Below are 9,999 nucleotides of genomic sequence, written 5' to 3' on the forward strand. Positions count from 1 at the left end.
GCGGAGTGTTCGCTTGCGCCTATTATTTGATGCAAAGGTCTCGAACACTGTTAACACCGTATTGTTATCCACGGGATGGTGCTCTGTGGTATTTGGGATAAGAAGATCCTCACCACTTTTGGCCACCTGTCGGAGTATCCAACATGCTCTAAGGCTGTGCGTTGGTATTATATCCGCTGTGCTATGAAATTTGCAGGGTCCGTTGAGCCATCCCTCCAGTACGGTTCCATGCCCTATAGAGGGTTTTTGCTTTTTGGTAGTTGACCTGGGTGTATTGTGATAATGCACCCTTTTATTTCGGACTGGGTTTGTATTCAGGGTCGGATTATCCCAAAAGTTTGTTTTGGTTTTCCAGGCACTTTCCATCGCACAGTACTTTCGTACTATGGACGCCAAGTCAGCGAAGCATGTTATCTCATGGTGATTTGTGGCGTTAAGGATTCCCTTGTCCGTGCAATTATTGCAGAAAAATAAGATTGCGTCTTCCTCGCGACAGTCCCCAACCTTGTTCATCGCAAGGAGGAATCTGTCCCAATAGTGATGTACTGTTTCCTGGGGCTCTTGCCTGATGTGGGAAAGATCGCTTATGTTTGGGTGGGTGGGTGGAATTGAATCCGATCCCTTACCCGATCTGGGATCTAGGGGCCGAGGAGTTTCCAATTTTGGAAGTTCTGGTTCCGGGGTGTTACCCGATAATCCTGGTTTGCTGCCTGACTCTAAGTTCAGGGATTGGATGTTGTCCTCCCGCGAACGGGCGTCCGGCTCGGAGAGCTCGGGAATCCGTACATAGTTGGTCCTCAAGATAGAGGAAAGGTCGCCGTATTGTTCCTCCACCACTACAATATGATGGGTGACCGGTGGAGAGTTAATCTCCCTTTGATTGGGTTTAAGCCCAATCCGATCATAGTCCGTAGCGACTCCCAAGGCGGCGATGCGATCCAAGAGCTCGTTTAAGGAGGCGAGCTCCATTGGATCCATCTGTTCGGCGAGTGCCGATTTGACATGGAGGCTGTTTTCGATGACCCGAGAAGTCATCGTCGGCGCGGCGGCCGAACAGGCGGTCATGATGAACCCGCCTAGCCGGAGGGTTTGGCCGATAGCCAAAGCTCCCCCAACAGTAGTACCGTCTTTAAAGACGAGACGAGACATCCTTCCTTCTGGCGACAGCACAGAGGAACTCTCAATGAAAGCACCAATGTCGGTCTCAAAACCGGCGGATCTCGGGTAGGGGGTCCCGAACAGTGCGTCTAAGGCGGATGGTAACAGGAGGCAGGGGACACGATGTTTTACCCAGGTTCGGGCCCTCTTGATGGAGGTAAAACCATACGTCCTGCTTGATTAATATTGATAATATAGGTAGTACAAGAGTAGATCTACCACGAGATCAGAGAGGCTAAACCCTAGAAGCTAGCCTATGGTATGATTGTATGTTGTCCTACGGACTAAAACCCTCCGGTTTATATAGACACCGGAAAGGGTTAGGGTTACACAAGGTCGGTTACAAAGGAGGAGATACAAATATCCGTATTGCCTAGATTGCCTTCCACGCCAAGTAGAGTCCCATCCGGACACGAGACGAAGTCTTCAATCTTGTATCTTCATAGTCCAACAGTCCGGCCAAAGGATATAGTCCGGCTGTCCGGAGACCACCTAATCCAGGACTCCCTCATGCACTAGATGCACTTACAACCCCCCTTTTGGTTATTGATGACAAATAGGTTAAGTTTTCATCAGGGATAAAAATATGAAGTGTAAATACTTATATTGAGGAATTTGATTGCAAGATATAGAAGAACTCCCCCTGAAGATGTGCATATTTGAGGAATTTGCTTTGGATAGCAAATGCGCATTGTAGAGTAATATCATGGAGATCTCCCCCTATACCTTGTAATTCATACACGTATTTGACATATGATATGAAGAATTTGAAATGCATGATGAAATATGGACTCCGACGAATTCAACATGCGTGCATTAAGGTACTTGAGGAATAAGCATGCAGAAAAGCAATTCAAAAGAGTTAGAGCACCATAGGACTTAAGTTTACAACTCATCAGAGCAAACACCTCAGAAGAGCAAGAGTTGTAACTTAACAAAAAAACGCCCATATAATAGACCCGCTTGAAGACTAACTCAAATTTCTCCCCCTTTGTCATCGAATGACCAAAAGGGATGAAAAATGAGGACTAACGCCCCTGAAGAATATCATCATGATGTCGATGGATGAGGGTCAGCGTTGGTGGGGTCGTCCGTTGAAGTAGGGCCTGCCACGGTGTCGTTCAAGTCCTTAGCTTCATCCGTCTCGTTCGATGAAGAATATGAACTCGCGACCAGCCGAGGAACTTTGACCTTCTTGAATTTCTTCGAAGGTGGTTGTGCCTAGTCAAAGTCCTATTGAAATTCCATCTCCTTTTGCAGCACTATAAATATTAGACAGAATAGCCCAGGTGCGGTCAAATACTTCATGCAAATAGTAGTGATTCTTCTTCATAATATTTTGTGTGACTTTCATGTTCTGAAGAATTACACCAAACAGACACTTGACCCACTTGTGGTTGCGATCGACCTTCTAATGAAGACTGAGGAGAAGTTCACGATCAGTCATCACACGCGGAGCAGTGTCTTGAGGATTTTGCTTTGAAGCTTTTGCGGCAGAATCTTATGTTGCAGAGTCATCATTGATGGAATAAGATGCAGCTTTGTGAAACTGTCCATCCAATGGATGAGTGCCTTCATCAATAACAACAACTTTGCCCTTCTCACCAGCTGAGGAAATAGTCCTTTTGAGGACTTCAATAGGTGGCAAATGGCTGAGATGATTTTGATAGTCAGCCTGGTAATGAATTGAAGACCTTGGTCTGATGAATTTCATGATTCATGGAGCATAAGGCTTCAAATCAAAAGGTGATAGAGCAACATTGGCCAAAGTCCTCATGAAGAAAGCATGGTAGTTGATAGGAATGTCATGTATGATATTGAACAACAGATTCTTCATGATGCCAAAAACTTCTTCTTCATCAGAGTTGTGGCCCTTGATCAGACTAAGGGTTTTGGTCAATATGCGATAAACTGTCCTTGGCACATATATCAATTCCTTCACAAGGAATGTGGTCCTTGGAGCTTGGTCAGGCTTCAATGGCTTCATCAGCACTTGCATCAAGTGGTTTGAAAGTTCAGGTTCCTCATAAATGAGTGTGGCGCCTTCAATGGGAGGACTGACTGGGACAACATGAAGCAATTCAGAGGCCGGTGCTTTTGTAATGAGTATTTTCAGACATCCAGTCGAGTACCCATGAATTTGCATCTTCCACATTTCTAGTGAGATGCAGTGTAGCGTAGAATTGAAGAATGAGTTCCTCATTCCAGTCGCAGATGTCAGCACAGAAGTTCAAAAGCCGAGCGTCATGAACAACACTCCATATACACGTGAGGAATTTGACGATGCTCAAAAACCTTATCTTTATCAAATAGCGGTGAGGAGTAGAAGTTCATCTGTCTCGTTGTCCAGAAACACTTGCGCCGAAGTCTTTCCGAGTCATATGGATTGAAGTCCGTGAAGAAATGATGCTCAGCGAAGAAATCATCAGCCTTGAACTTTTGCTTGTTGGTATGAGGATTTTGTGGCTTGGGATGAAGATTTACAGTGGAATGCTTCACAACCTCTTGGTGCACAACCTCTGGAGCCACAGACTGAGGAATTTCAGCGGCAGTTTCATCAACAGCAATCTTGGCCTCCATTTCTTCAGCATTAGTAGCTGGAACTTGTTCAGGAATAGAATGAAGTGATGTTTAATGTCCTTTAGAGCCCGTATGAATTTATTCAGTTTGAACTTGGGACTGAGGAATCTGTTGTAGAGGAGTGGTCAAGGGTGAATTGAGGTGAAGTCTTTCCAAATAATCATCATTGAGAACTGGCATTGTAGATCCAATGTCCACATCCTCGTCTTCTTCATCTATTTCTTCAACGTCGGGCTCTTCAGCTGTGAATTGAGGCATGAGCGATGATACCAGTGAAGTTGAAGGGATATCATCCACTTAAATTTCTTCATCCAACTACTCCGAAGAAGCAGCAGAAGGATTATCTTCATCAATGTCATCACGTATGAATATTCCTCACCAAAGGGAACAATATCCTTTGAGCGCACAATTGAAATGGGAACAACATCAATGGGGTTGGTGTATTAACTCGACAAAGTCTTCACTTTTTTGTGTAAGACTCTGTAGTAGCTGATGCTTTCCTTTTCTTCACAGCTGCCTTCTCCGCAACTTTAGTTTTCTTCGCTTCTGTTGCAAAAGGAAGGTTGATATTCTTCATCTATGATGACTTTGCAGGAGGAGCGGATGAAGTTGATTCATTTTCTTCAGGTGCAGCTGATGTAGTTGCCCTGACTTGTTCAGTTTCTTCAGGCACAACATTGGAGGTTGCCCTGACAGTTTCTCCAGGAGCTGGAATTTCTTCAGCAGCCCTGGTGCTTTTAGTCTCTACTCCTATAAAAAGCTGAGTTGGTGATGATGGTGTGCCTGCCATCCTTCGATTACGATCGTCGGATCTGCATCTAACGCATGTGAAGAACTATGTGGCAATTTTACAAAAAGACCCCGCTGCTCCGTCATCCATTTGCAGCTAACCCCAACTCTCCCGAACAATCCAGTCTACTCCACAACTCACCTGTGACCACCCAAAGGAAATAGCCACCGTAAGAACCATCGGCCGGGAAGATTGGAGATCTGTCACGGTGGCCGATGCCGGCGCCATCCACCCCAGCTCCTCTCATCCCACCGCCCACCACCACCACGACGACGAGCACCTCCTCCTCGCCGTCTCCTCCTCCCCTTACCCGTCTGCTCCGAGGCCGACCTCGGCAAGCACGCCGTTGTCGCCGTCCACCGACGCCTCTCATGCCTCCTCTGCGGCTGCAGTCCCTCCGCCTACTATCACCATCACCCCGTCCTCCTCGCCATCCCCTTCACACCCCCATCTCCCGCGATGGCACCCCCTCAAGTACGCCGTCGGTTGCGTCCATGGCCCCAACACCCCTCGTTCCTCCTCCCTTTCTTGCTGCAGCAGGCTCACCACCACACCCCACGCCTCTCCCTCATCTCCTCCGACGCCAACCTCCACAGGTACGACGGCTGCACCTTGCTCATCCTCGCCGACGGTGCTGCCACTGTCTGCTACTATCCCCTCCCCACAGATGCGCTCCGTGGCATGTTCTATTGTGATGGTTGACATGGAGGTGCTCTGCTCGGCTACTGCCCCCCTTCCCAAAGCTCATCGTGCCCTCCCATGGTGCCTCTCAAATTAGATGGGACTTACTCTACTCGAACTACATCCTAAGAAGTGCGCTTTGCCTTCTGATCCACTTCGTCGAGGACCAAGGTATGGTGTGTTGACGGAAGAGTAAAAGCTCGTCTATCTGTCGTCAAGTCTTTGTTCATCTCTGTTAGGCAATCCTTACTTGTGCAATTGCAGAGATGTGGAATGTTTGGTTTCAAATTACTTTTCCAGAATCTTCTTCTAAAATGAATGAAACTTAATTATTACTTTATTAGTGAGGAATTACAAGCATTGAATGAAACTATGAATAAGAATGCAGTAGAGGAATTGATTTCGATATCACGCAAGCCCTAATTTTGTGTTAAAAAAGTTGACGACAAAACTGGAAGATGCATGTCATTGCATTAGATGTTGATGGACTACCTTCATTTTTTAATGCTATAGGTTGCTAGGCACTCCAAATGCGGATGTCTGGAGAGGAATAGGCAAGTTTCCGATCTCACGAGTACCCTCAATGCAAGGTCTCAAAGCTGTCTACTGTAATTCCCAGTGGTGACAAACTAACAATGTCTACAATTAAATATTAGGCCATAAGTTTTAGTAATCCCATAAGATGCAGTGCTAACTAGATGCAAAAAAAACTAGATGCTTCAGCCTTGCTACTTCTACTATACAGAATTTTTGAGGGCGTCAATAATTAAATCAAATAAGTTTACCCATACACTTCTATTTGGCTTTTCAAAATCCAGGAAATCGAACCATTTGCGTACCTATGTTTGCTACGTCCTATTCAATTTGTTTATTGAGGCATACTTCGGTTATAATTATACGATAAGCTATTCTAATTGTGAAGTGTTCTTCCCTTTTCTTTTGGCGAAAGAAAATGTTCCCCATTTTGAGCAAGCCTGAACTCTGAATCATTACCTTTTACCATATTGCAGAAATCAGGAATTTCTAAAGTCCGGAACATTTCTCTACTACACTGCTACTTCAAAAAGACTAATAGCCTAAAGATTTGTTTCGGTGTCAGTTGCTGTTAAGCATTTTAGCTCATGTCAGTTGCTGCTTTCATGGCCCTCGAAGAAGAACAAATCCTGACCATGTTAGTTGCCACCTATTACTGTTTCCCCTTGTGTACCGGCGCGCTCACGGCCAGTTCTGGTGCTATGCCCGGCTACCGCCTGTCCTTTCAAAACCTCATCGTACCCACCCTTGCTGCCTACCAAATTCAAATTTTCTATGATCCAAATCCGCGCGCCTATGTCGAACTGTCTAGAAACCACTCTTGCAGCCCATTATAAATCAAGTGAGCAGGCAAATGGGACTCACGCTGCTCAAATCACATCCAAAGAAGCAACACGCTCTGGTCACGCTCTTCGCCTTCTGATCTGGTTCACCAAGGACCAAGGTATGGTGTGTTTTAGGCAATCCTTATTTGTGCAATTACAGACATGTGTTTGTAGGGAAACTCTCTTGTCTTCTATGTTCAATAAATATATTCCAAGGTCTATTGTTTTCTTTTTTTTTCAACATTAGCAATTGGTTCCACAGCAGTCAGCCGGTCACCACTGTAGCAATATTTGGTTCAGTTTCATTTTTGGATTCTTCTTCTGGAATGGCTATGAACAAGACATGCCATAGTTACTGTTAGAGGAATTAACATCAATACATGTTGGCCATAATTTTGTGTTAAAAGAAGATTTTTAGTGCCCAAAAAATTACTAACGATCACAATAGATGAGTATCCACATATACTACTATTAGACGATGATGCCACTTTTATTGGTGAAGTTGAACATCATGACAGGGAGTTGCAGGTCACCGTATGGTTCTGTAACATGTAATTTTGTCATTTTATTATTTATGCATATTGGTCGTTGGGTATTTCTAACCCCAGGCTGGTCTGTATGTTATTAAAAGATCTGCATCTTAGTTCTAGGTGGATCAGCTTGTTTTAGAGGAGTTGTTCAGACAGAAATTCCCAAGCTAGATTTGTTATATTTCCCTTTATATAAAATCGCGTGACTTCGTCACACATATGCACATATATACTCAGTATCACCTCCAACTACACTAGGATTTTTGTTCTCACCAAATCACTAAAATTTCTGAAAAAAATAATAATTTACATGGCAGGTCCAAAAGATATTTGACAAGCTTAGGAGTTTCCTGGAGAAACCCTTGGATTTAGGAGTGATGCTGAAGAACTGCAAGGTCAAGAAAGCAGTACAGCCCTCGTGCCAAAAAAGTGCTAAAGGAAAACATAAAGTTTTGTATCATGTACCTTACTGCTTGGCAAAAACATCTGCTTGAATATCCTGTTGGATTTCAAACTGGCCAAATGGAGCATATCCTGTCAGATTAAGAACTACATGTAAACATTCCAGCACCTTGCATCATACAGAACTAGCCTAAAGTGATATGCTTGATCTTCTATGCCTATAAGTGCTGTAAAGAAGGTGTTTATCACCAAGGAAGTTAATTATAATAAGCATCAGTATAGAAACAAATTTATGATGACTGATATATTATGCTAAAAATAGCCAGAAGATCCAGATCAAGCAGAGTTCCTGGCTGGAAAATATATACTATTTTTTTATGTTTTATGTTTTCCTCAAGTAGCAGGCAGTGGCTTTGGTTTTCATCTTGATACAGTCAAATCTTGCTTTATATAGTGTAAGAGGGTGAAAGTTTTGTTCAATTAATTATTAATTTTATGACACATACACACACACACACAATGAATGCCCTCCAGGTGCCCCACGAGAAAAAAGGTCCGTTCGGGATCCAAAACATTGGATGTATACAATATTTAGTCCTATCAATGAAATGAACAGCTTTTCCTGTGCATGTTGTAGCTGCGGTTGAATAGCCCATTAGACTGATAAAGATATCTATATCTATCTTAAAAAATTTGATTTTAAATTTCGTCCCTTTTTTCCGGAATTTCGTGGTTACCGTGGTAACCGCGAATTCCGGTGCGCCATGAGAAAAAAGGTCCGTTTGGGATCCAAAACCTTGGATGTATACAATATTTAGTCATATCAATGAAATGAACAGCTTTTCCTTTGCGTTTAAGCAAAATCTGTGTTGGAGCTCAGGTCTTGCATGTTTCAGATAGTTACATTCTATGAATAAACTTCAGATGAGAAGCATTTATGATGCTTTCTATATTGCAATGCCAACTATTCATGTACATGCAACACTTTATGAATTTTATATACTCTCTTATTTATAAAGTGTTTTTATTTGTGTACTTTTTTTTCATGCGAGTTCCCTTGTATTCAGAGATAAAGGTGGTCATTATAGCTGCAATTGCTAAATGTGTGTGGGCGGATTTTCTATTTGGAGTGAGTAATGAGAAAGCCGGGTAGGGAGAACAAAAAATCTTCCTGCAGGTGAAGATGGAGAAGAAAATAGTTGGCTTGGAAGAAAGGGGTTGGAAACCGCATGTTTAATTGTGCTCGATGTGTGCCTATCAACAGTATAACATTGTTTGATCACTGTCTAGGAGCAATTTTTATTGTTCCTAGGAATGTTTACGTAAACAATGTTACACTTATCATTTGTGACCCCGTAGCGTAGCACGGGCATCTTACTAGTGTCTTCAACAGGCTGATTTTCATTAGTTGTGTTGGCATGTTCTTCAGTAGGCTGAGCAGATACTTCAGCTTAAGGAATTTCTTGTTGTGATGTAGCTGCAACCTTTGGTTTGAATCCCTCGACCAGTTTGACAAATCTGACTTTGGCACCTAGCCAATCTGCACGATAAGCGTCAAATTCATCATTGAGGTCTTTGATTGCTTTTACAGATTCACAAGTTCTTCAGGAGACATGTTGACAACATTCTTCTTTGGAAAACACTCCTTGTACTGAGCTTTCTTGGCTTGTCTGACCTTTTCAAACTTTCATTTTTCTTCACGTATGAAGGCATTGAGCATGTGACTTTGTCCTGGGGTGAGATTTAAATCAGGCAGAGGAGTGTTAGGGTCCTTGTGCCATAGATTGATGAAATCAAGGATCAACTTTGGATCCAGCATGAGTGGCACTGCGCTGCCTTTGGCTCTAGCGGCCCTTTGTTGCATGTCTCTGATGATCTTAGCAAGTTATTCATCATCAGCTTCATTGTCATCAGACGGAACTTGAAAGGCAACTTGTTTCTTGTGAGGACTTGGCCTCGAGCCGCGTCCAGCAGCGGTCTTTTTCTTCAGTAAGGCCGGGCTATTGAGGATTGTGGCGGAGCTGAGGAACTTGCAGAGGCTCCTGAAGCAATTGAGATTCCTGTAGTCCTTTGGCACGATGCTAGATGCACAGGTGCTAAGGACTTTGCAGCTGCAGCTGAGGATTTTGCAACTAAGGGAGTTGGAGATGCTTTTGAAGAGGTTGCTTGAGGAATAGGCCGTGAGGACTTTGAAGAACTTGGCCGTGAGGGCATAGCAGCCGAGGAACTTGGCTTTACAGCTGATTTCTTCGGCAAAGCCTTCTTGGGCTTGCTAGCAAAGGCCTCAGTAGCAGCAACAGCAAAATCTTCGTTGAATTTCTTCACTACTTCCTTTGCCATTTTAGCCAACTTGGATTGGCGCTTGGCCCATTCCTTTGGAAATTCCTCACCTCGCCTGATGGTAGAGGGATTAGATTCTTGACCTGGAGCCAATGGAGGTCTTGGGCATGGAGGGTGTACGACGAATTTCTTCATGTACTTAGGAGTAACATATCGATAC

At 43.7% G+C, this 9,999-nt stretch overlaps 1 long non-coding RNA gene across 1 annotated transcript; it reads left to right on the plus strand.

The window, feature by feature from the left end:
• The first annotated feature begins 4,645 nt into the window (after positions 1–4,645).
• LOC123151436 (uncharacterized) lies at positions 4,646–7,833 on the plus strand. The gene is made up of 3 exons (XR_006475644.1): positions 4,646–5,380; positions 6,220–6,686; positions 7,415–7,833. It is a non-coding gene; the product is annotated as an uncharacterized lncRNA (long non-coding RNA).
• Positions 7,834–9,999: the final 2,166 nt, after the last annotated feature.

This window comes from Triticum aestivum, chromosome 7A, assembly GCF_018294505.1.
Source record: "Triticum aestivum cultivar Chinese Spring chromosome 7A, IWGSC CS RefSeq v2.1, whole genome shotgun sequence".
NCBI classification, from domain to species: Eukaryota; Viridiplantae; Streptophyta; class Magnoliopsida; order Poales; family Poaceae; genus Triticum; species Triticum aestivum.